Genomic DNA, 27,016 nt, shown 5'->3' with positions numbered 1-27,016 from the left:
CTCGAGTATGAAAATGATCCAAATACCTTAATGACCTAGAAATAAGTAAACATTATTGGATAAATTCTGAAAACAATGAGAAAACCTGAATAAAAGGTTGGGGAGTACGAATCAAGTACGTTGGTCATCTTGGAGACTGTTGTAATTCATAAATTGAGCTAATACTCGGAATAAGTAGAGTTCAAGCTCAGTTCAACGATGGTTCTAAAGATGATCAATTCGATTAGTGCTGTCGGTATTAAACTGGTTGACAAGTATTACAATGTTGGGATTTGATCGGTTCTGTATCCTAATAAATTGATATGAATCTTGAATAGGATGAATCATCAATTCATCCTTATTAGATTAAGTTGCTAAGAATCTATTAGAAATCGTAATGTCTAAAATACGCTTATTGGCCTGAATAATGGAATCACTCTCAGTGAATTTGAATCTTAAATTATTCTGATGTAAAGGTTCTTGAACACTTTCTTGATGCACCTGAATCATAACGGGATTCTAAAGTGTCAACTTTAAATGTCTGATTAGATCCATTAGTAATCGATCCCTTTCAATAGGACCCTATTCCTAGAATCTGATCAAATTTCTTAAGTTTCATGTTTTCTTGATAACTATTATGTGCCTCTTAAAAATACTTGGATCCTCTAGTGTGTTCCCCATGTACTACATGAATGTTTTATATGTTTTGAAATGCGTTTTACCAAAATTTATTGATTTACTAGCTTATGAACCCTGACAACATGGTATGTGTTCTCCGATTACGATTTTCACTGAAAAATATAATTGTTCTTGATTTATGGAATCATGGAATTTACTAGTTTATGAACTATGGTTTTCTGTTTTTATTGGTTGCTACTTGAACTATTTTATTAGGACATTATTTAGGTAGGCTCTGAGGCCCCGAGAAAATTTCTTGGGTAGGCTCTCAAGATCCAAGGTACTCCCTTGGGTTAATCATGAGACTACATATGGTGTACAGATGGAGGGCAATTATATAGTTTATTTAATTATCATATTTACGAGATTTTACTAGATCACGATCTAGATATTACGGTTTACTATTAAAACTGACTTCTACTGGATTTTATATGGGTATAATTCTTGAGTATGAAGGTTAACCCTAATCCAACTGATAAATCCTTAAAGACCTAAAGAACCTTGGGTAGGCTCTAAGGCCCCGAGATCTTTCTTGGGTAGGCCCTGTGGCCCCGAGTAACTTCTTTAGGTAGGTTCTTGGGCCCCAAGACATTCCCTTAGGTTGGCTCCCTTTTACTGTGTGCTTAGGGTAAGCCCTTATGTATGCAGTCCTGGGGAACTATATAACAGTGTTTGGTTGAAGGGTTCTACTATGGTTTTGAAAACATGTTTTAAACGGTTACTGTTTTAAAAAGATTTATATATTTTCATTAGTTTTTGTTGGAACAAACTAGAAACCTTATTCCGATCTCCTCAAAACATTGTACTATGAATGTTTTCTATGAAGTGGGATCTTCATGACTTTTACTTGATGAACTACCAGTAGAACCCCAACTTATCCTCAAAACCTTTATACGTCTAATTTAATAAGGAAATTTTATTGTTCTACATTTATCTACATGTCCTGTAGCATCAATTGGTAGTTTTGTATTATTGAGCCCAAAGCTCACTCTTTTACTCACTATTTCAAGTTAAAAGAATCAAACCAGTGCAACTATTGAGTTCAGTAAAGGAGTTCCTCCAGCGTTGCTTGGAGAGTACGGTATATGTGATTAGGGGGCATGTAGGTTGTATTTTGTTTTATATATGAGTCTGAAATCTATTTTATTTTTGAATATTAGAAAATTTTACTTTTGTATTTATTAATTATTTTATAATTTTAAGTGTTTTAACAAAAAAAATATTTTTTCTGGGATTTTTATGGTGGGTCGCTCCGGTGGCCCTAATGTGACACCTCAGATCGGATCGGGTCACCCGCATCGGTATGTGGGTGTTATATGAACTGTGGTGGACTACTTGGTAAAGTGGGTTTTAAAGAGTACATGATACACATACGACTATCTTAGCCGCTCTTGAATGACTCACGACTTAATTTGAAACAAGATTTGATCAACTTTACAATGTCGTGAGACAACGACAAGAACTTCAACTGGATCTACCGACACATTATACACGAGAAGTTAAACAATGACTACACTAACTTCGGCAAGGTAGAAGTTCAGCTGAAGATTACTACATGGAGGTGCAGTCCTTACTCAATAGGGCTAATATAACCGAAGAAGAAGAGGACACCGTGTCAAGATTCGTCGTCGACTTAAACTCAAACATCAATGATCTTCTTGACCTCAATGGGTATTAAAACCTTATAGATAAACTAAAGAAGGTAATGAAAATCGAAGAAAAAATCCAAAGGAGATTCCAAGTCAGAGAACATTACCGAGGTACTTCATCCTTTTACCAAGGTAATCTTTTAAATCATTCCTCATCTTATACTCTATCTTCTCTAAAAATATTGAGAGACGATAAACCCCAAATATATTCTCATATATATACAATAAATTTGAAAGGAGATTGGGGTCTTGAAATAAAAGGCAAAAGAGGTTACAACCGATAAAATCCAAACAAATGACCTATATGTGGTGAGTGAACTTGATTGTGAGAAGAAAATAGTGACTCAAAATCTATGTGTGAGCAAAAAGGAATTGAGAGAGAACCTTATTTACAAACAACCTTGAATCATTGTTCTCTTTAAGAAATCAATTGTTTTGATTTCTAACATTAAAAAGGATTTGCCTAGTGTGTTTTCCTCTCTTTTACAGGATTTTTGAGAAGTGTTAGGTGATCCACCTGACAGATTACCACCAGAAAGTGGAAAAAAACACCAAACCAATCTAATTCAAGGTTCTATCATACCTCATCAAACATACAATCTTGAAGAAACCAAAGAGTTAGATTCCAGGAAAGCCTTATTCGTGATGCCATCTTAATGACGAAACATGATTTGAACAACTGCACAAGCTTTATAGTTCATGCACAGGGAATCCATGTAAATGATGAAAAAGTAAAAGCAACACGAGACTGGCCCACACCGTATTCCATCACCAAGAGTTGTCGAATGATGCTAGGTGACCCCCCTGATGGGTTACCACCTAAAATCCCTAATCAATATGCCATATCAATGAAGAGTCACGATTTACGAGAGTCCAAAGATAAGTATTTTATTACTCATTTTAATGATATTGTAACATACTTCTTTTCCTTTCTACAAAGTAAGACTCTTGAAGTTGTCATCAATACTAAACACAACTCCTTTAAGTGCATAAAAGACCGAGGTAAGCAAAACACAATAGATGATGCACTATCACAAAGGTTATGCAGTACACAAATCCCCTCCCGAGAATTCTTGATTCATGAACCACACTTAGGAGACTTAAGGGATTACTTTCACAAATGTAACCCCCACAGACCGATAAGGGTAACCAGATCCGATCCGGGGTGTCACATTTGGGCCACCGGAGTGACCCACTATAAAAATAGCGGAAAATTTAAAACTTTTATTGAAACGTATAACTTATAAAATCAGTTGTCACTATTTAAAAATAAAACAGATTTCCAGACTCGTATATAAATCAAAATACAATTACATGCCCCCTAATCACATGTACCATTCTCTGGAAACAACAACAGAAGAATTCCTTTATTGATGTCGATAACTGCACTGGTACAATTCTTTTAACCTGCAATGGTGAGTAATAGAGTGAGCTTTGGAAAGCTCAGTAATACAGAACTACCAGATGATGCTGATGAACGTGCAGATACAGATAAATATATATTTCCTTATTGTTTCCGAACATTTACAGATTATTATGCTGAGTAGAGATCCTACTGATATTTCAGGTGGTAACGGACAATGAGCTTTCAGTTCAGAGAAATATTTCGGATGACTGAGTTCAGGAGATCAGAATAGGTTTTCTAGTGTGTTCCCAAAAACCATGTAACTTTTTAGATCTTTTAAAATATATATATATATACTCCCATCTGTCACAAAAAAATGTGTAGGTTCCCCAGAACCATACAACCCCGTCACGTCCAGTAAGGTCCTGAGCACACAGCCGAGGAACTGGTAAGTAAGGCCCTGAGCACACAACCGAGGAACCTCCAGGTATTCTTCCTCCAACATTACCCCCAAGTAAAATAAGTCCATCCGTAAACGGATATATAAAAAATCAACACATAAATCAGGTCAAGTATCATATCAAAATCCAGGTCAAGTATCAGATCAGATCCAAGTCAAGTATCAGATCAGAATCCATGTCAGATATCAGATCAGAATCCATGTCAAGTATCAGATCAGAATTCAAATCGAAAATCAGCTAAAATATTCATGTGAGTAGGGAACACACCAGAGTTTATGGATATTATTTAGAGGGACTAGATAATCTTATAAGGCAGAGAAACACAGATCTTTAGTTTACCGATAGAATGTTGGTATTTAGAATCACTATAGGAATAGTTTAATAACTAACAGAATCATCAGTTATTCAGAATATAACATAAGGAAGAAATGAAGATTCAGGACATTTACAGTCGGCGTCGATTTATCGGATTATTGAAATAACTTAAGTTTAATAACTCCCAAAACTAATGCATGTTGGCCGGTCCATTTATTGTCCTACCAGGTATTCACTCTTTAATCCCAACAATTATTATCCCTAAATCAACTTTTGAGTCATCACTGAACATATCTTAAGGAGACGAACAAATACTCTAATGGTTTTTGTTTCCTTTTCACGCTTCCACGATACCATGAAATGCTGACGTACTTGATTTATGGTTCATAATCCATAGGGATGATACATCATATAAGTTCATCTGAATTTCCAAACTTATCCTAATCACTTACTTAATCCTCAGTCATTGAGGTTACTTAGTTCATTTAGCATTCAAGTCCATTCCTGTTACTTCGGGATTTTCCAGAGTAACTAATTTCAGATACATATTGTACTTCCGATCCATTCAATTTGGTCTTCGTAGTTGATTTATCGAACAAACGTCCAATTCTTAGTACTAAATGCGATCTAGAGTTGAGCTGAGTTGAATACTTCCAAAATTATCATCGAGCCAATCTTGAGAAGACGAACACACATTCAAGTAATATCTATGTCATTCAGGTATTGACATAGCTTTAGGGTTGATCTATTCACTTAAATTGTGTTCCATTACTTTTAAAGGTAATCCAATACCTATGCTTATTTGGATTCCTTAATTAATCCAAGACATTTACTTAGTATAGGCCATAAGGGTATTTTGGTCATTTTGGCATTTAGTTTTATTCCATTCATTACAGAGCTCGAGGATATCCAATCATTCCTGAGCTTGGTGATATTCTTGGGTCATTTCTATTATAAGGGTATTCTAGTCATTTTACAGATCCGGTGTATTTTAATCCTTTCTTTACATTCTGTCTTATTATTTAATTCCAACTTATCATTATTCCAGAATTTTCAAACAATTATAACACAAGAAAACCCTCGATAATTTATTCTTAACTCTGAATTTTCAGGCCACTGTCTTCTCAGAAGTTACAAACAGGTTATCAAGAATTTTCTGTACAAAGACATGATTTTAACAATTAAATCCGTACTTAATCGAGTTAAGTACGAATCCTCAAATTACTTTCTCATTCAGGGTCAACTCGGACTATTTTACCTCTCAAGGGCATTTTCGAAATTTCTTAACCAGATAATTTCGGTATTAACTCTTAACAAAAATAATATAATTTTGAGATCCTATAATTAATTGTTTTCTCGAACCTTCTCTGATCTTGAAATGATTCCTTAACAGACTTCTAGTATATTCCATAAATCCTCTTGGGGTTAAAAACTGATTATTCATAATTTCCAAGTAAACTACATTTCTTATGCACATCAGTAGTTATATCGGATCAATATGTATTTTCAGAGTTATTAACCAATTTCCAGGGACAATTCTTGTCATCCTACAATATAAGGGTATTTTCATAATTTTACCCTATCAGAATATTCTCATGATTTCTCATCCGAGTATCTTTAATATTTAACCTTTGTTGATATAACATATAAATTACAAATCCAGGGCTGATTCATTTATCACTAATCACAAACTTGTAATTTAATTCTAACAATCTCTCAATCTCCTATATTAATCATCTGAACCATAATCAGTTGCCAAATTCCTACTGTGTTCGGATCGAGTGTAACAATTCATTAACTACACAAATGAGACCAACATTATATTATTCATACATTTACCAATATTCACATGTTCCATAAAGCATAAAGAGGTAGTAAAGTATTACCTCGATTTCTGTGCAATACCAATCGACCATAAAAATTCCATTCGAACGCCTTTGATCTTCAATTCAACTTCCAATAATTCCTCAGTTACATATCAACATAAATTATATAAAAAACGGAGCTTAATTACGATAAACGAATCGAATCGGGTGATAAATCAGTGAAAAATAGCTTACCGGGCTCGAATTTGGCAAAACGGACTTTGGATTCAGGACGTCGAAAACATAAAATATGACTTTTCAAAAATTTGGAATTTTCGGTCAAAACAAAGTCAACGGGTTTGACCGGTAATTTTGAGGCATTCAAGTTCGAATTTCGAAAAACGGACAGCGGAATCGGATTTGGAACGTCGAAAAATGTCAGGAAAGGTATACTCGGTCAAAGTCAAAGGTCGTTTAATGCCCGGTCAAAGCCAGTCAAAGTTTTGGTCTATAGTGGTCAACGTCGGTCAACAATCAACGGTCAATGGGTCGGGTTGGGTCAACAGGTCGGATAATCGGGTCGGGTCGGGTTATGACCGGTCAAACCGATCAACTATGCACCAAAACCGATCATACCGGTCATTTGGACCGTCCCCCATATGCAGTGGCGGCGCGTGGGGCCCCTTCCGGCTGCTAAAAAATCACGGAAAAATTCTTAAAAATTATTTTGAGCGATTCCAAGATACTTACAAAGCTCGGTTCACAATTTTGAACGGCGGAGAGCTCGATTTCAACAAATCGAAAACTTTGACCGCTTCACCTCCTCACGCGCCGCCGTCGATGGAGACCAAGGATGACACCGACGGACTCGGAACGATACAAGGAACACGATGGTGCGGGAGGTGTCGTAAACGGATGATCGGATCGTCGTGAATCGATGAAAAACCAACTAAAACTGAGTTATTACCGACGATACTTCCGACTGAAATTAACGACGAACGACGATGATTCACAATGAAAGGTTTGAGGGGTTTTGTTCCTCAGTTGACAACGAACACGATGGTGGTTTCGGCTCGTCAATCGGAAGTCGGACGGCGAGTAGATCGGAGTTGAAAGGAGGGTTGTTGGAGAGGGGAAAACTGGAAAATTCTGCTGAGCTGCGCACAGGGAGAGTTATATAATTCAACATATATAAAAAATGGTTAAATCATGGGTTTAGCCACTGAATTTCCTGCACTTTATAAAATAGTCTGTCAACTTTAAAACTTTACAATTTAATCCCCAATTTCTTCTAAAAATACCAATTAAATTCACCACTTTATAATTCTTAAATTTAGCCCCTAAATTGGGGTGTTACAACAAACCAGTTGACATGGTTTTTCAACACTCATTCTCGCCACACACGAGTCAAACCATGGAGAGAATATCTAAAGCAATCATAAAGAAAGCCAACAGTAGCCAACGCCATGTTCAATTTCGACCTAAACATCAGATTACAAGTCTTTTATGCAAAAGAGGATTTCAATACTACAAGAAATCAGTTCCTACAAATAAGAAACCTCGGCTAAAATGCATAAAGATATATCACATTGATCCTGCTAAATGTTTCACAAGTTTTCCTTTCAACACATCAAATTCTCCCTCTCTTGGATTTTCATATTCGAGGATGAATCCTTTTGAGGAGTGGAGGAATGATATATGCACCAGAGTCCATAATGATAATACATGCTTCTTTGGACTAATGTTTCTACTCGAACATATTAGGAGAACAAAGTCTCGAAGATTCAAAGCATATTTATTCGGTAAGCATAATGTGAATGAATCATTAAACGATTCTAATGTTTCTCTCTTTAATGTTTCAGATTCAAGGTTGAATATTTTTGAAGAAATGGAGGATGAGACATGCATCACAAGGCTCACACCAAGGGAATAATTAATAACTCTTCCAAATGATCCACTCGTCCAAGCTTTGGAAAAGAAGACCAAAACAATAGCAGACTTGCGATGATTTTTTAAATGGGATCCTAATCTTATTTGCTCAACATGTCTTCTGGAGATACGACCAAATTTATCTTATCTTTACAACGGTTCTTGAATTGTATCAATATGATATTGATAACTCAAGATATGGTCATTTTAGTGAAGACAGTGCATGCAGAAAATCCTATACGGGATTTTGTAAATATTACGAATTTTCAAAATTTTTATTGATTATTTATAATATAATTTAACATAGGATGATTCATTATCTTTTATGATTATATTTATTATTTTATTAGGAATTAGAGTTGAGACATGTTTAGTTTGTTATTATTTTATTCATGAGTTATTTAGGACCTTTAGAACTCATCCCCTATATAAAGGAGGCTTCATTCAACTTTGTAAAACATATTTCTTTGATTAATAATACAACGAGAGTTCATTTTTGCAAGTGCTGATTGCCTCGTGCCTTAGAAGCTTCTTTCCCTGGAGTTCTTTCAAGTTCTTGCGAGGGAGATTAATCTTCACACTCCAATTTGCCTTTTCATCGCGACTAGAAGGGTTGGTTAGAGTCATATTATCGAGTTTACCTTTTTATTGCAACTATGAGGTTTAGATAGGACACTTATCCATCTATTTTCCACAAATTCATCCTCACCATCATCATATTTATCGTTCACCTTCATAAAGGAGATCTTATTGATAATCATACTTTATTTTCAATTTCTTTATCTTTTGTTTACATTGTTCTAATTTTGTTTCTTACATTGTTCCAACACTTAAAAGTAACTCCAAAAGACCCTAGTTGCTGTCGCCACCTTCCCCTATTTATCCCCCTTTGTTATTCATCGAGTCTAGAGCTTTATAGGTTTGATTCTTCAACAAGAGCAACGTTTATCACCCCACCGCCTCTTCGTTATCAATGGCATACAAGGGTTATTATTTGGTTAAAAAAATGGAAGCCAAAATTCAGACATGCGTTATTATTTAGAGCATGTTGAGAAGGAGAAGTTGTATCCTGTACTAAAAGATATCATACATGATACCATGTACTGTTGTTGTATGAAGTTGGATTCTGTTGTCTTTCCATGTCGTCATATGTTTTCCGTGTTGAAATATGAAAAGGCAAAAGAGATAAATCAAGGATGTATAATGAAATGATGAACTATTTATGTGAAGAAAGATGTTGGATTATAAAAAAAGAATACAAATTTTGAGGATATTAATCCAACAATAATTCAAGCCAGATATTCGACTCTAGCCTCTTATTGTATGACTATATGTCAACGTGCATCACAAACATTCAAAACTTTCAATGAGGTTAAAGATCAATTTGAAAAATTGAGTCTTATATTGAAAACGGTGAAAGTGGGATGTAAAAAGGGAACTAGTACAAGAGAAGAAACTATTGAAATTGATGACTCTATAGTTCTTGAAATAAGAAGAGGAAAACCCAAGAGAACAAAGTGTCAAGCTTCATCGTCCAACCAAACACATGTTTCATACGATAAAGATGTCAAGTTCGACTTCCACAAAACCACTAAACCTTCTTTGAACAAGCCTTCTGATAAGGATATGAGGCATACTGATGCACTTGAAAGATCATCATTAGCTAGATACATGCCTGACACATATAGAAAAGATGACATATCTGAGGTAATTAAATGTGAAATATAATAGTGAATACTCTTTGTTGTTATGTATGTTGACAATATTTTTTTCGTAAGCTGCATATAATAATGAATCGAGAATTATGGAAAAAGATCCAACTATTTTGGATTGGCAACCAAATAAGGATTGGTAGTGTGCGGTCTATATATAAGGTAATTACATATGAAATTATGAAATATAATAGTGAAGTGAATCATTGACTTAAATACAATTTTTAGTTATTTTGTTGTTGCGATTACTAATTCTATAATTTTTTACTCTCATGATAAATAGAGATTGGTCTTATCGCATGATGGATGACAGTTTCAGTTGTCCTTTTCTGTGTCCACCAGGAGATTAAGTTTAGTTATGTCAGATATTCAAGAATTACATATTAGTTATGCACGAATTTCTTTTAAGTTTTAATATTTCGGATTGTATGAAGTTGGTTTTCTAGTAACTAAACTTTTATCTTATTTACAATTATGATTGAGGATGTTTTGTAATAAGCATAATCATATTCAAGAATTTTCCAATAATCAAGCTATTTGCTATTAAATCTACGGTGTTTTTGTTAATCCAAAAATCAAGATAGTCATTAAATTTTATACTACTCCATTCAAAATACATAATATATTAAGAGTGTCGGTATGCATTCGGTACCGATACGACGCATCCTTTGAAAATCCAAGTAACAAGTCAAAGTACTGATATTGTGTGGGTATCGATATGCGATAATTAATGTCATATTCTAGTGTATAATTATGGTATCGATATGTGTGGTGTATCGATACCTTTGTAATAGGAGTATCGATACTCGATCTTACCGTACCGATACACACATGCTTTTTACCTATAAATACCATATTATCCAATTTTTACCCACATTAAATCACTTAAAATTCAAAATCCTTCAATGTTTTTATAAGAGTTTTAAGAGATTTCATCTCTAAACATCGAATCGTGCAGACCCATAACATATTTATCATTTTCTCTAGGTATTATTTCCTTTTTTATTTACTTTTCTCCACTATGTTATTTTTATGGGTTTTTGGATTCTTGACTGATTTTTTTATGTTTATAGAGTTTAGGGTTTAGGTTGAATATATAGGTTTAATTTATTCGAATATAATATTTTGATGTAGGTTTTTTTCATATACACTTAAAATCTAAAATGGATTGAAATTGATGATTATTTGTACAATGTATGTTATTTTTATAGGAATTTGATTTCAAAATGGCACCAAAGTCAAAAGTTATGACAACGTCGTCGTTCAAATAACCCATCTTCGAGTCAGTCGATAAACGAACCTGAACCTCAAACCATTTTATCAATTTCTTTTGACACAATGTTTTGATTAACTTGAAGTAATAAACCAAAAGTTATATTTTTTGCAATGTCAAAAAAATTTATTCGGGATGAACGTGTTGTTGATTTTGATTTTATGTCTAATCTCAGCTTTAACTTTCCTTATCTTGGTCTTATAAGGCATTGTATTGTTGATGAACCTAGTAACATTGTTTTTGTCATATAGTCTTATTTTATGGGCAAGACCTTTCTTCTAGACACTGAAATAATTAACAACCATATAGGTCTAGAAAACATTGGTCGTTTTGATGAGAATGAACTTATTCCTGGATCTCCAGTAACTAACTCTATTATTTCCTTGAACACCCATGACCGTTTTCTCTATTTGGTTATCACTTGGTGGTTTCGACCATCTGGTGGTAAGTATTCTACCATTAGGATCGTCGATACGTGGTGGATTCAGTGTTTTCTCCTAGGCAACACATCAATCTTGCACACTTTATTTTTTTCGACATAGTTTACATCGTCACCAATCGTCTCACCTCTATGGTCACATCCTTTTACTATAGTTGCACTCTAGGTCATATATTTATTAAGGAGAACATATATTGCTCGATATATATTCTTTTCTCTTTAGGAAACAAGATTGATGATTCATATCTTTGAAGGGATCATTTTGAACTTGTCAATAATGAGTGGATTCCTCACGCTCAAAGGGCAGCTCCAGCACCTACAACACCTCGAGTGACTCATTCACCAATTGCTCTAGCACCTCAAGGAGAAGTATATTTGGCATCGCTGTCAGAGTTGATCACTCAGATGGAGGGTTGCATTATGCATTATTTTGATTCAGTTTATGAGCGTCTTGACTTCTTGGAGTATTCGGTTCAACTCATTCAGGTTGATGAAGAGGATGATGTTGATGGCGACGACAATGCACCCGAGGCTTAGATTTATTCTATGGATTATTTTGGATTGTTGGAGTATTTACATCTTTATATTTATGGACCTTGGAATACTATTTTGAAAATTGTTCAAATTTATTTAGGATTTAGGAATATGTATTCGGGTTTTTTTAATTTGAAAATAGTTCAAATTTATTTTAATTTGCTTCAAATTTTGTTTGTTACTATAAACTAATGATGAAAAATTAATCAAAGTTCAATTACGCCAAGCTAAGTATACATTTAGGGTATCATGGACAACCTTGGAAATCCAAGAAACATCGAAGGTATCAGTACAACTAAAGTATCGATACAATGTAATTGAAGTCTTTATACATACACAAATTATGGTATCAATGCCACTATATTATTAGTACCTTTAAAAACAAGAGGTTCATACAAGTATCGATATGGGTGGTGTACCAATACTTAGTATATCATATTGGGTCTTGGGTATTGTTTTATTTGTTTATCAAATCTACAGAATCAAATCAACACATATTCTTATGTATAATTTGAATTTAATGATGTACTTTCGGAACCAACTCAAAAAAATCATAACACGTATAATCATACTAAAATATATGTCTTGCTTTGAAATATCTAATACACCACCATTATTCTCCATTATTCAGAAATGAAGAAACTATATTGAAAATTCATAACTTCTTATTCATGTATAGGTAATTTACGTAAATCGAAAAGATCAACTTCATTGTGGTTGATTGCGACAAGTTTTGTCAAAATTCTTAGTAGTTCAACTTCTATCTGTTGCGTCTACAAAATAAATTTATAATGTCCTTCAATATCACCTTTGCTATTGGCTTCTATATACTTCAATATGTACATGCCACAATCATCTTTGAATCCAATAGCAAATAAAATAATTTATTACAAAGAAATACGTAGTCCAAAAAATAGTATCTTTAATTTTAAATATAAATGACATACGCATTTGGCTTCTTCGGTAATCCAAGAAAATGGATTGGAAACTTTGAAACATTTTCAAATAATCTACTCAAATGAGCATGACTCTCATAGATATTTGGAGCTTTACTCAACTGTTACAATAAGTCAAAATTTATAAATTTATATTTGAAAACTACATGAATTCTTATAGTTCGCAATAAAGAATAAAGAACTTACAATATTTTTACGGACCTCATTAACGTCAAGAGATTCCAAAACGTAAGTATGTCCCTCCACAACATCAGCAACTAATAAAAACCAATGATTTTCGGCTTCATCATGTAAAGGCACATATATTTGTAAAATCAACTGAGGTAAAAATCATAGTCAACCACATACACACAAATAAAAAAAATTAAATATAAATATATCTATTCAACATGACTACTATCAATGGCATAAAGTCCTCTATCCATCGGGTATGAAATTTGAAAAGGGTACTATTTTTTCACATCTTCTAAACATGTGTGACATATTCGATAAGGATACTATGAAGAAAACAATAAATCTAAGTGTCAAGAAATCATAAACTTTAAATTATTTGATCTATATACCATAAATTATTTTTTACCTGAAATGACATAGACACATATAACTTCTTTCGCTTAGGCGCTTCTCTCAAGTGCAAAACATACACATACATATTGATAAACTATTAAATATTTGAAAACAATACAAACAATTATATTAAAAGCAGACAAAATAATTAATATTGATCATGTATAACATTAAAAATTTAAATTGTAATACCAAATCAGATAACCATATTTCTGGGAAAATAATATGAGCATTGGAGATGTCCAAATAAATACTCTTGGCTATGTAAACATCGCTGGATGTATCATTCCAAATGGAAACATTCTTACAAATTTTGTGTTCTTCAGGCATTAAAAACTCCAAATTGTGCATGTACGCATCACTTATCGTACTGATTTTTTTGGCATATTATGATAACAAATCACCTGCCTTATATTTATACTGCAAGAAAAACATAACTCTTACAAACTTTTTTATAGCATTAAACTTAAACTTTACATAAAATATAACCAATAAAGAATGATTTATACATACTTCGGTATTCGTTTTAGATGTTATAGCTCTTTTTTCAATGCCATATCTTTCGAATTCGGATCATTAGTAAAATCTAATCGTGCGATTGAACATCTCAAACATTTTCTCTGTTGTGACCCATTCATCTTTGAAAAAGACGTAGAACCATTAGACATTTTAGGCCCAGTTTTTCTAATCATTGGACTTTCCTTCAATGTAACTAATTAACTAGGAAATCGATTGGGACTAAATTGAAAGTTAAAAACCTCGACTGAAATTTTTGGAAAACCATCACTATCAGTCTTGCAGTTGTCTTCAAAGTTGAAATTAAGTTTCCTTTTGCCATTATGTTCTAATGAGGGAGAAGGATAATCATAATCACATTTAATAAAAGGAGACAAAATTGATTTTTAATACCACTCTCGTTTGATCATTTAATGGTGCAACACTTATTCCTTCTTCAATGTATGATTTATTTTTAAAACTCTCATCTTTCAGTGGAATGCTATGTAAATTCGTCACTTCTGATATGTTATTTAAAGCATAATCTTTTAATGATCAATTATGCTTACCTTATCATTTTACAGAATCACCATCCTGTATTGAACTTTTAATATTACTCGGTGTTAATATGCTCACTAATTTCCCAAATTGGTCATTTAATATTTCAAATTGGCCTTTTAAAATTTTGAATTGGCCATATATTATAGCAAATTCCTTTTCAATTTTTTGCACCGATTGAATGAGTGTCTTGAACTTGTGATATCTTAGAAAAGAAGTTCTAATCTTATCCTCATGAACAACTTTAGTTTTTTCCTATATGTATATAAAACAAATAAAAAATAAAACAATAATCTTTAAAAAATATACCGATAAAACAAATGCATCACAAGTATTAAAAATTTAGTTACTTATAATGAATGTACCTCGTTCTTGATCTTCTCCACACTCATGTCAATATGACGTTTACACTCCATCATCTTAACTTGTTTTGAGGGCATTAAGGTTAGATCCGTTATTTACGTAAAAAATAAAGTATAAGGCCGAACCAAACGAATCAAGCATACCGTACGGATACTCTACATGAGTGTATCGATACTCAAAGATGTATTCAGAAAAACAGTAAAGAATTATGGTACTGATACATTACATGTAATGATACATGGATGCTAGAGTACCGGTACACACTGCACCCTTCACGATTTGAAAAATGGGAATCACGAATTAGATTGAAAAAATGGTTTCAACGTAAAAATTAAGGTTAAATTGTTCTATTTGCGGTTCTAGGAAGGAAATTTTAGAAATCAATTAAGGAATTCGGGTTATACAATTGGAGGAATTTTAAAATTAGGGTTGGGGTTAGGGTTTAGAAAATTTGGGATTAGGAAAAAACAATGTCAGGGGGAACTCCTACACCGACAAACACAATCATTGTTGGTAAAGGCACTGACAACGGGTCAGCCACCACCCTTCGGTGATGACTTGGATCAAGTTTGAATCAAAATAAAACTATTCTAGCTTACCTCAATTAGTTGGTTGCACAAATGACAATGAACAATTATAGTTTTTAAAAAAATAGAGTTTTGTAATTAGATTTTACTATTTGAACTATTTATAAAAAAATATATTAAAAAATAGTTTAATTAAAAATTGTGATTTATTTAAAGTTACTATTACATTTTTAACTAAAATATAATTATTTATTAAGTACCTTATAATATTATCATTTTACAATTTAATTTATCAGTGCTCATCGTTATTGGCTCATCGCCGCTCGCACAAGAATTATCCTTAATTTTATATCATATTACCTGATTAAAAGTAATAGTTCAATTTTTTAATCTACAATAGATTGGGTAAAAATAAAATTATCATTTTACCTTTAACAACTTTTTTCTTCTAACATTTTAATTTGAGTAATTACTTGTACAATACTTGTACCCTAAAAATGTTGGAAAAATTTTTATTTACATTTCTAGACCTTAATTTGGTTTTTTAGAATGCTTTTTTAATCTTATTCCATCATACTATTTCGTTGCTCAAAAGCCAAATGTTTTTTTTAAAATAGGTTCATGAAAATAAATTTACCTTTAGAACCTTTGCATTCATATTAGAAAAAAAAAAGAAAAAGAAAATGAAAAAGAAAAAAAAGAAAGTGCAACTTCAAGGATTTTGGCTCCACTTTTATGGCTGATTTCACACTCCCTTCAACCTCCAAACATTTCAAGTCTTTGTTTTTACTTGCACAGAATCTAACTGTATAAAAAGGGTAATCCACTCAACTTTTTTAAGCTTAAGAATCCTATGAAAACAAAAGGGAAAATAGTATATTTTAACTATTGTAAAGAAGCTCAACTAATCTCCCATTTTTAGCAAAGGGATATGGAAGACCAATTGAGTCCGAGATTTTGCTATAATGAATAGGTAAACTCTTAGGATAACTTGCTTTCAACATTGGGTATGTCTTGTTTTAGTCAAACTCTTACCTTTTTTTCATTGAATTTACATGGAATGGAAGGAATGGAAGATATAAAACATACCCTTTTGTTCACAACTTTTGAGATAGAGAATACACTGATATCAACTAAAGAGGAGATCACAAAGAGAGACATGGAAATTTAAAGTACCAAAAAAAATTTACCCTAGAAGGAGGGCTTGAACAACTGACCTTGTGGTTAAAAGCCACATGCTCTAACCAACTGAATTATTCCAGCTATTTAGCTTTTCTTCCACACAACTACAATCTTGTCATATGTTGAAATTATGCATACATATGTGGAAGGTATGAGGATTCTTTGGATCAAGTGACTCTATTATGGTAACTAAGACTAAGAAGAAAATAAATTTCAATTAAAAAATAAATAAAATTTAAAATAATGATAATTCAATAACACGTAATTTTAAATACTCACATGTTCTCTCTACTAAACATCATAATCCTATATTTCGATTAAATGCATCAAATAAAGTAATGTTATATTCTTTGTAATATGAATAGATTGCATAATCATATGCATATAGTTAATCTTTTATCGATGAACCGAACACTTTCGAGAGATGTGCCCCCCACGTATCTAAAAATTAGTACATAACTCTCTTGATAAGTGAACTCCTTCTCAAACCTTGAAACAAGATTATTGAACAAAATTGCCACTGACATTCTTAATGAAAGGTTTGAGGCAATCTAGATCAGATATCGAAGAATGAGAAACAATAAAAAAATCGATTGTAAAAACAATTAATTACATAATAAAATATTTCATCAGTGATTTATTATGTCATTTTAGAGTTATTATTTATTTTCTTAAGCTCTCTCTCTTTTAGAATAGGAGAAATAATAACATAGGTAAGACAATTGACCCATGCAGTCCTCTAACCTGCGACCTTCGCGTTATCAGCACAATGCTCTAACCAACCGAGCTAAAAAGCCATTTCATGTCTTTTTGACGTATTGCTTCACAGAAAATTTGGATGGTTTAACTAATTGAAAGTAAAATGAGAATTTAAGTTACCAATGTAAATCAATGATAAAAGGAAGACTTGAACCTACAACACCTTATTGTTAACAACCAAACTCTCTATCCAGCTGAGATACTCCAGCTATTTAACTCTTTTTCTACACAACTACAATCTTATAACATTTTTGAATTATATATATATATATATATATATATATATATATATATATATATATATATATATATATATATATTTTGAAGGGAGGAGGATTATTTGGATAATGTGACTCTATTATGGTTATTAAGAATAATACATAATTAATTTTCTGTAAAAATAATTAAATTTTAAAATAATGATAATTCAATAACATGTTCTTCTAAATAATCATATGTTATCTTTACTAAACATCATAATCTTACATTCAAAATAAATGCATCAAACAAAGTAATGTTATACATTCTTAGTAATTTGAATACACTACATAATCCTATGCATACACTTAATCTTATATACATAAACCAAACGTATCTAAGAGATGTGTCCTGCACGTATCTAAAAATAAGTACATTACACTCTTGGTAAGAGAACACATGTTAAAACATTGAAACAAGATTATTGAGAGGAATAACCACAATTCTCATAGGTGTGGGTGATTTTGATGATTCTACAATGTTTTTATTGTCTATGAGTATTTGCGGAGTTAGTTCGAGTTTCTAGGAGATTTATTTCAACTTGTTAATTGTCAATTGTTTGTTTTGAAGCATACAATTTCATTTTTTCCTGAATAGGCGTGATTTTGATGAATCATATGTCCTGTGCTAAAAAAGATTAAATATGGAAGAATGAGAAATAATAACATAATCACTTGTAAAATAAATTACATATTTAATCTAAATATCATGCATTATATATTTTTTATTAGCTAGAATAAAAATGTTGGCATTTTGATCAAGTCAGTTTAGGTGTTATTCTTTAATTTCTTAAGCTTTATTTTTTATAATAGGAGAACAAATAACATAAAGAAGGCAATTGGCCCATGCAGGTCTCGAACCTGCGACCTTCTAGTTATTAGCACAATGCTCTAAAAAACTGAGCTAATAGGCCATTGCATATCTTTTGATGTATTTTATCATATAACTCATTGGATGGTTTGATAGATGAAAATTAACTTGGAAATTTAAAGAACCATGTAAATTTACACTAAAAGGAGGGCCTGAACCTCCGACCTTGTGGTTAACAACCACATGCTCTAACCAACTAAGCTACTACATCTATTTAGCTTATCTTCTGCACAATTACAATCTTGTCGTCTGTTGGAATTATTCATACATATGTGGAAGGGATGAGGATTCTTTGGATCAAGTGACTCTGTTATGGTAATTAAGACTAATAAATAAATAAATTTTAAAATAATGATAATTGAATAACACATAATTTTAAATAATCACAAGTTCTCTATGCCAAGCATCATAAAATGCATTAAACAAAGTAATGTTATATGCTTTGAAATATGAAGCGATTGCATAATCATATGCATATAGTTAATCTTATATCGATGAATAAAACTCTTTCGAGAGATATGCCCTACACGTATCTAAAAATTAGTACATTACACTATTGACAAGAGAAATAAATCTCAAACCTTGAAATGAGATTATTAGCGGAATTTACACTAACCTTATTAATGAAAGTTTTGAAGGTGCAATCTAGATTATATATTGAAGCATGAAAAACAATAAAAAATTGCATGTAAAAACAATTAATTTCAAAATAGCATATAACATATTTCATTAGTGATTGATTATGTCATTTTAGTGTCATTCTTTACTTTCTTAAGCTCTCACTTTTTTAGAATAGTAGTTACAATAACATATGCAAGACAATTGACCCATGCAGGTCTCGAACCTGCGACATTTCTCGTTATTAGCACAATACTCTAACCAACCGAGCTAAAAAGCTATTTTATGTATTTTTGACGTATTGCTTCATACAAATCTTTGGATGATTTAACTAATTGAAAGTGAAATGAGAATTTAAATTACCAGAGTAAATCAACCGTAGAATGAAGGGTTTAACCTACGACCTTATTGTTAACAACCAAACTCTCTATCCAGCTGAGATACTCTAGCTATTTAACTTTTTTTCTACACAATTACAATCTTATAACATGTTTGAATTATGTATATATATAAATATATATTGAAGGGAGGAGGATTATTTGGATAACGTGACTCTATTATGGTTATTAAGAATAATACATAATTAAATTTCTGTAAAAATAATTAAATTTTCAAATAATGATAATTCAGTAACATGTGCTTCTAAATAAACATGTGTTATCTTTTCTAAACAACATAATTTTACATTCAAAATAAATGCATCAAACAAAGTAATGTTATACATTATTGGTAATTTGAATACATTGAATAATCCTATGCATAAACCTAATTTTATATCCTTAAACCAAACGTATCCGAGAGATGTTTCCTGCGCATATCTAAAAAAAAGTAAATTACATTCTTGGTAAAAGAACCCATGATGAAACATTGAAACAACATTATTAAGAGGAATAACCACAATTCTCATAGGTGTGGGTGATTTTGATGATTCTACAGTGTTTCTATTGTCTATGAGTATGTACGGATTTAGTTCGAGTTTCTAGGAGATTTATTTCGACTTGTAAAATATCGAATTTTGTTTTTATGCATACAATTTTCTTTTTTTTCCTGAACAGGCGTGATTTAGATGAATCATATGTCCTTTTTTCAGGTACCACCTTTCGAGGTTTATTATTAAGAAAATAATTTTTTGTTGTGCTAAAAAAGATTAAATATGGAAGAATGAGAAACAATAACATAATCGCTTGTAAAATAAATTATATATTTAATCTAAATACCATGCAGGTCTCGAACCAGCGACCTTCGCGTTATTAGCACGATGCTCTAACCAACTGAGCTAATAGGCCATTGCATATATTAATGTATTTCATCATATAACTCTTTGGATGATTTGACAGATGAAATTTAAATTGGAAATTTAAAGTACCAAAGTAAATTCACGCTAGAAGAAGGGCTTGAACTTTCGACCTTGTGGTTAACAGCCACATGCTCTAACCAACTGAGCTACTCCAACAATTTACCATCTCTTCCACATAACTACAATGTTGTCATCTGTTGGAATTATGCATAGATATGTGGAAGGGGTGAGGATTCTTTGGATCTAGTGATAATATTATGGTAATTAAGACTAATAAATAATGAAATTTTAAAATAATGATAATTGAATAACACATAATTTTAAATAATCACATGTTCTCTCTACTAAACATCATAATCCTATATTTTGATTAAATGCATCAAATAAAATAATGTTATATTCTTTTTAATATGAATAGATTACATAATCATATGCACATAGTAAATCTTATATCGATAAACAAAACACTTTCAAGAGATGTGCCCCCTACGTATCTAAAAATTAATACATAACACTCTTGATAAGAGAACTCATTCTCAAACCTCGAAACGAGATTATTGAGAAAAATTGACACTAACATTCTGAATGAAAGGTTTGATGGTGCAATCTAGATTATATATTGAATAATTAGAAATACTAAAAAAATCGCTTCTAAAAACAATTAATTACATAATAACATATATCATCACTGATTTATTGTGTCATTTTAGACTTATTATTTATTTTCTTAAGATCTATCTCTTTTAGAATAGGAGAAACAATAACATATGTAAGACAATTGACCCATGCAGGTCTCTAACCTGCGACCTTCGCGTTATAAGCACATTGCTCTAACCAACCGAGCTAAAAAGCCATTTCATGTCTTTTCGATGTTTGCTTTATACAAATCTTTATATGGTTTAACTAATTGAAAGTAAAATGAGAATTTAAGCTACCAGTGTAAATCAATGCTAGAAGGAAACCTTGAACCTACGTCCTTTTTGTTAACAACCAAACTGTCCATCCAGCTGAGATGCTCAAGCTATTTAACTCTTTTATTATATAACTACAATATTTTCACATTTTTTTAAATATATATATATATATATATATATATATTGAAGGGATGAGGATTATTTGGATCATGTGACTCCATTATGGTTATTAAGAATAATACATAATTAAATTTCTGTAAAAATAATTAAATTTTAAAATAATGATAATTCAATAGCATGTGCTTTTAAATAATAATATGTTATCTTTACCAAACATGATAATCCTACATTCAAAATAAATGCATCAAACAAAATAATTTTATACATTCTTAGTAATTTGAATACATTGCATAATCCTATGCATAAACTTAATCTTATAACCATAAACCAAAGGTATCTGAGAGATGTGTCATGCACGTATATAAAAATAAGTACATTACACTCTTGGAAAGAGAACCCATGTTAAAACATTGAAACAAGATTATTGAGAGGAATAACCACAATTCTCATAGGTGTAGGTGATTTTGATGATTCTACAATGTTTCTATTGTCTATGAGTATTTGCGGAGTTAGTTGGAGTTTCTAGGAGTTTTATTTCGACTTGTAAACTGTCATTTTTTTTGTTTTGAAGCATGTGATTTCGTTTTTTCCTAAACAGGCGTGATTTAGATGAATCATATGTCCTTTTTTCAGGTACCACCTTTTGAGGTTTATTATTAATAAAATAATTTTTTGTTGTGCTAAAAAAGATTAAATATGGAAAAATGAGAAAATAATAACATAATCGATTGTAAAATAAATTACATATTTAATCTAAACTTTAACTTCTTAAGCTTTATTTTTTTATAATAGAAGAAACAATAACACATACAAGGCAATTGGCCCATGCAGGTCTCGAACATGCGACCTTCGCGTTATTAGCACGATGCTCTGACCAACTGAGCTAATAGGCCATTACATATATTAATGTATTTCATCATATAACTCTTTGGATGATTTGACAGATGAAATTTAAATTGGAAATTTAATGTACCAAAGTAAATTCATCCTAGAAGAAGGGCTTGAACCTCCGACCTTGTGGTTAACAGCCACATGCTCTAACCAACTGAGCTACTCCAGCAATTTAGCATCTCTTCCACATAACTACAATATTGTCATTTGTTGGAATTATGCATAGATATGTGGAAGGGATGAGGATTCCTTGGATCTAGTGACACTATTATGGTAATTAAGACTAATAAATAATGAAATTTTAAAATAATGATAATTGAATAAAACGTAATTTTAAATAATCACATGTTCTCTCTGCTAAATATCATAATCCTATATTTTGATTAAATGCATCAAATGAAATAATGTTATATTCTTTGAAATATGAATAGATTACATAATCATATGCACATAGTAAATCTTATATCGATGAACAAAACACTTTCAAGAGATGTGCCCCGTACGTATCTAAAAATTAATACATAACACTCTTGATAAGAGAACTCATTCTCAAACCTCAAAACGAGATTATTGAGCAAAATTGCTGCTAACATTCTGAATGAAAGGTTTGATGGTGCAATCTAGATTATATATCGAAGAATTAGAAATACTAAAAAAATCGCTTCTAGAAACAATTAATTACATAATAACATATATCATCACTGATTCATTGTGTCATTTTAGACTTATTATTTATTTTCTTAAGATCTATCTCTTTTAGAATAGGAGAAACAATAACATATGTAAGACAATTGACCCATGCAGGTCTCTAACCTGCGACCTTCGCGTTATAAGCACATTGCTCTAACCAACCGAGCTAAAAAGCCATTTCATGTCTTTTTGACGTTTGCTTTATACAAATCTTTGAATGGTTTAACTAATTGAAAGTAAAACGAGAATTTAAGCTACCAGTGTAAATCAACACTAGAAGGAAAACTTGAGCCTACGACCTTATTGTTAACAACTAAACTGTCCATCCAGCTGAGATGCTCCAGCTATTTAACTATTTTTCTACATAACTACAATCTTTTCACATTTTTTAATTATATATATATATTGAAGGGATGAGGATTATTTGAATCATGTGACTCTATTATGGTTATTAAGAATAATACATAATTAAATTTCTGTAAAAATAATTAAATTTTAAAATAATGATAATTCAATAACATGTGCTTTTAAATAATAATATGTTATCTTTACCAAATATCATAATCTTACATTCAAAATAAATGCATCAAATAAAATAATTTTATACATTCTTAGTAATTTGAATACATTGCATAATCATATGCATAAACTTAATCTTATATCCATAAACCAAAGGTATCTGAGAGATGTGTCATGCACGTATATAAAAATAAGTACATTACACTCTTGGAAAGAGAACCCATGTCGAAACATTGAAACAAGATTATTAAGAGGAATAACCACAATTCTCATAGGTGTGGGTGATTTTGATGATTCAACAATGTTTCTATTGTCTATGAGTTTTTGCGGAGTTAGTTTGAGTTTCTAGGAGTTTTATTTCGACTTGTAAACTGTCAATATTTTTGTTTTGAAGCATGTGATTTCATTTTTTTTAACAGGCGTGATTTAGATGAATCATATGTCCTTTTTTTAGGTACCACCTTTTGAGGTTTATTATTAATAAAATAATATTTGTTGTGCTAAAAAAGATTAAATATGGAAGAATGAGAAAATAATAACATAATCGCTTGTAAAATAAATTACATATTTAATCTAAATACCATGCAATATATATATTTTTATTAGCTAGAATAAAAGTGTTGGGATTTGATTGAGTCAATTTAAGTGTTATTCTTTAATTTCTTAAGCTTTATTTTTTTTATAATAGAAGAAACAATAACATATACAAGGCAATTGGCTCCATGCATGTCTCGAACCTGGGAGCTTCGCGTTATTAGCACGATGCTCTAACCAACTGAGCTAATAAGCCATTGCATATATTAATGTATTTCATCATATAACTCTTTGGATGATTTGATAGATGAAATTTAAATTGGAAATTTAAAGTACCAAAGTAAATTCATGCTAGAAGGAGGGCTTGAACCTCCGACCTTGTGGTTAACAGCCACATGCTCTAACCAACTGAGCTACTCCAGTAATTTAGCTTCTCTTCCACATAACTACAATGTTGTCATCTGTTGGAATTATGCATAGATATGTGGAAGGGATGAGGATTCTTTGGATCTAGTGACACTATTATGGTAATTAAGACTAATAAATAATGAAATTTTAAAATAATGATAATTGAATAACATGTAATTTTATATAATCACATGTTCTGTAACACCCCAATCTATGGGTTAAAATTTTATATGATATTTATAGAAGTGGTTTAATTAAAATTTTGGTTATCAAGGAATTTTGAGAAGGTTGAGGACTCTAAGTATAATTTTACTTTTCTTTGGGTTTAGAAACTCTAGAATTCACGTGAATTCTATCTATTATTGATTGATGTGAATTTGTTTATTATTATTAATTTTATAATATGGAAATGGAGACCATAAGTGGGGAGAGTTTATTTATTTTAAGATTTCAACATAATAATGGTGGTGGCTGCATTTGATAGAGTAAGACAATTTTATTTATCCTACTATACGCCTATTCCAAAGAGTTTAATACGCTCAACTGCTCACAAACTCATATTAGCAATGATGAATGATGAGCGTTTTGTTGAACCCACTCCAAAATTATTACAAAATTTAACGCTAAAATCAGTGAAGAAAATGGTGGAGGAGTACAAGATCCGGTGGTTGTCTCGGTGGCGAGATGCTAACGATAGCTCAGGTGACGACCATTTCAAATCACGACATCGCCGTCTAGGTGGAGCTCTCGGAGGCAGCACGGCATGCTATCAAGGTGAGCAGCTTTTGGGTGATAGAAGGAATGAAAAAAAAGTATGGACAGTTGCGGTGTCACCATTAGCTTTGGTGCAACCTCTCATCGTATAACCAAACAAGGAGATGCTCTCCGAAAAGGAGCTTATAAGTAAAAAGACCATCACCAAGGCAAGTCCAACAACCCAAGAGCAGCAAAATAAAATATGAACGTTAGATAGGGATGAGTGTTCCTATTTTTAACGTTTTGGAAGTTGTTTGGAAGATCTCAACGGAAGGTGACTGACGACAATATATATATACTTTTAGTTCATGGAAGTTCTTGAAGATCTACGATCAACAGAGAGGAATCTTGTTGATTTGATTCCATAGCCATGTCAAGGAGGTCAAAGCGCATCGAACAATATAAATTATATTTTGAATGGTGACTAGAGTCGACGACCGACGTGATGGTCATCGGCGTTTGATTTCCAGCCGATGAAGTTTCTTGCTTCATTTACAGAACGCAAAGAGAAGATTTAATGGGGGAAGAAAGTTGCATGGAAGAAGAAAAGAAAATAAGAAATGGTCCAACACGTGGGTTTTAGAAAACAAAAGTTAATATATGACGAAGGGTAAATCACAACATGAGTCATCCAAGTTTGGTAAGAAATCAACCTTGTCTTCTAGTTGTTATGAAGTTATGAAATTTGTTTAATGGTTTGAATAAGATAATTTTGGTCACTTACCTTGGTAGCTAAGTATTAAATTGGCCCTTTGAGTTCTTAATTTTTGTCAATTATGTCCCTCTATTACAGAAGGATTTTTAATAAGTTATTTTTATGGCGAGGAAATTTATTTTAGATTTGAGTTTGTATATTCGAAAGTTCGGGTTCTTGAGAAAAAGATTGGAAGCTAGAAATTGAGTTCGCGAGCTTGAATTCAAGAATTATTGTTTGGGTTTTGTTGACGTCCTGAATCCAAATCCGAAGTCCGTTTCGCCAAATTCGAACCCAATAAGCTGTTTTTGACTGATTTATCACCCGATTCGATCAGTTTTTTGAAATTAAGCTCTTTTTTTGATGTAATTTCTATTGATATGCATCTGAGGAAATATTGGAAGATGATTTCCAAAATCGAGGGCGTTCAAATGGAATTTTTATGGTCGATCAATATGTCACAGAAATCGAGGTAATACTTTACTACCTCTTTATGCTTTATGAACATGTGAATATTGATAAATGCATGAATAAGATAATATTGGTCTCATATTTGTAGTTAATTAATTTCTACACTCGATCCGAATACGATAAAAATTCGGTAACTGATTATGGTTCAGATGATTTTTATAAGAAATTGATGGATTGTTAGAATCAAAATTACAAGTTCTGTGTATAGTGATAAAGGAATCAACTTGGATCTGTAACATATAATTTATTTCATCAAAGGTACTTGGATGGGAAATTATGAGAATATTCTGGTAGGGTAAAATTATGGAAATACCCTTATGTTGTAAGATGACAAGAATTGTCCCTGGAAGTTGATTAATAACTCTGAAAGGATATATTGATCTGATAAAACTATAGATGTGCATAAGAAATGCTAGTTTGCTTAGAAATTTTGGATAATCGGTTTTTAAC

General features: G+C 31.7%; 5 non-coding genes across 5 annotated transcripts; all 5 read right to left on the bottom strand.

Annotated features, from left to right (window-relative positions):
• Positions 1-20,484: 20,484 nt before the first annotated feature.
• Positions 20,485-20,560, bottom strand: TRNAI-AAU. The gene has a single exon. It is a non-coding gene; the product is annotated as a tRNA-Ile (tRNA).
• A 91-nt stretch (positions 20,561-20,651) lies between these two features.
• On the bottom strand, positions 20,652-20,725 carry TRNAN-GUU. The gene has a single exon. It is a non-coding gene; the product is annotated as a tRNA-Asn (tRNA).
• A 1,697-nt stretch (positions 20,726-22,422) lies between these two features.
• TRNAI-AAU lies at positions 22,423-22,496 on the bottom strand. The gene has a single exon. It is a non-coding gene; the product is annotated as a tRNA-Ile (tRNA).
• Positions 22,497-22,589: 93 nt separating this feature from the next.
• On the bottom strand, positions 22,590-22,663 carry TRNAN-GUU. Its single transcript has one exon. It is a non-coding gene; the product is annotated as a tRNA-Asn (tRNA).
• A 1,923-nt stretch (positions 22,664-24,586) lies between these two features.
• TRNAN-GUU lies at positions 24,587-24,660 on the bottom strand. The gene has a single exon. It is a non-coding gene; the product is annotated as a tRNA-Asn (tRNA).
• Between the last annotated feature and the right edge of the window lie 2,356 nt (positions 24,661-27,016).

Source organism: Hibiscus syriacus, unplaced genomic scaffold, assembly GCF_006381635.1.
Source record: "Hibiscus syriacus cultivar Baekdansim isolate YM2019G1 unplaced genomic scaffold, ASM638163v2 tig00111213_pilon, whole genome shotgun sequence".
In the NCBI taxonomy this organism is placed as follows: Eukaryota; Viridiplantae; Streptophyta; class Magnoliopsida; order Malvales; family Malvaceae; genus Hibiscus; species Hibiscus syriacus.
The sequence above is the reverse complement of the archived record's forward strand: the minus strand, read 5'-3'. Positions and strand labels throughout refer to the sequence as shown.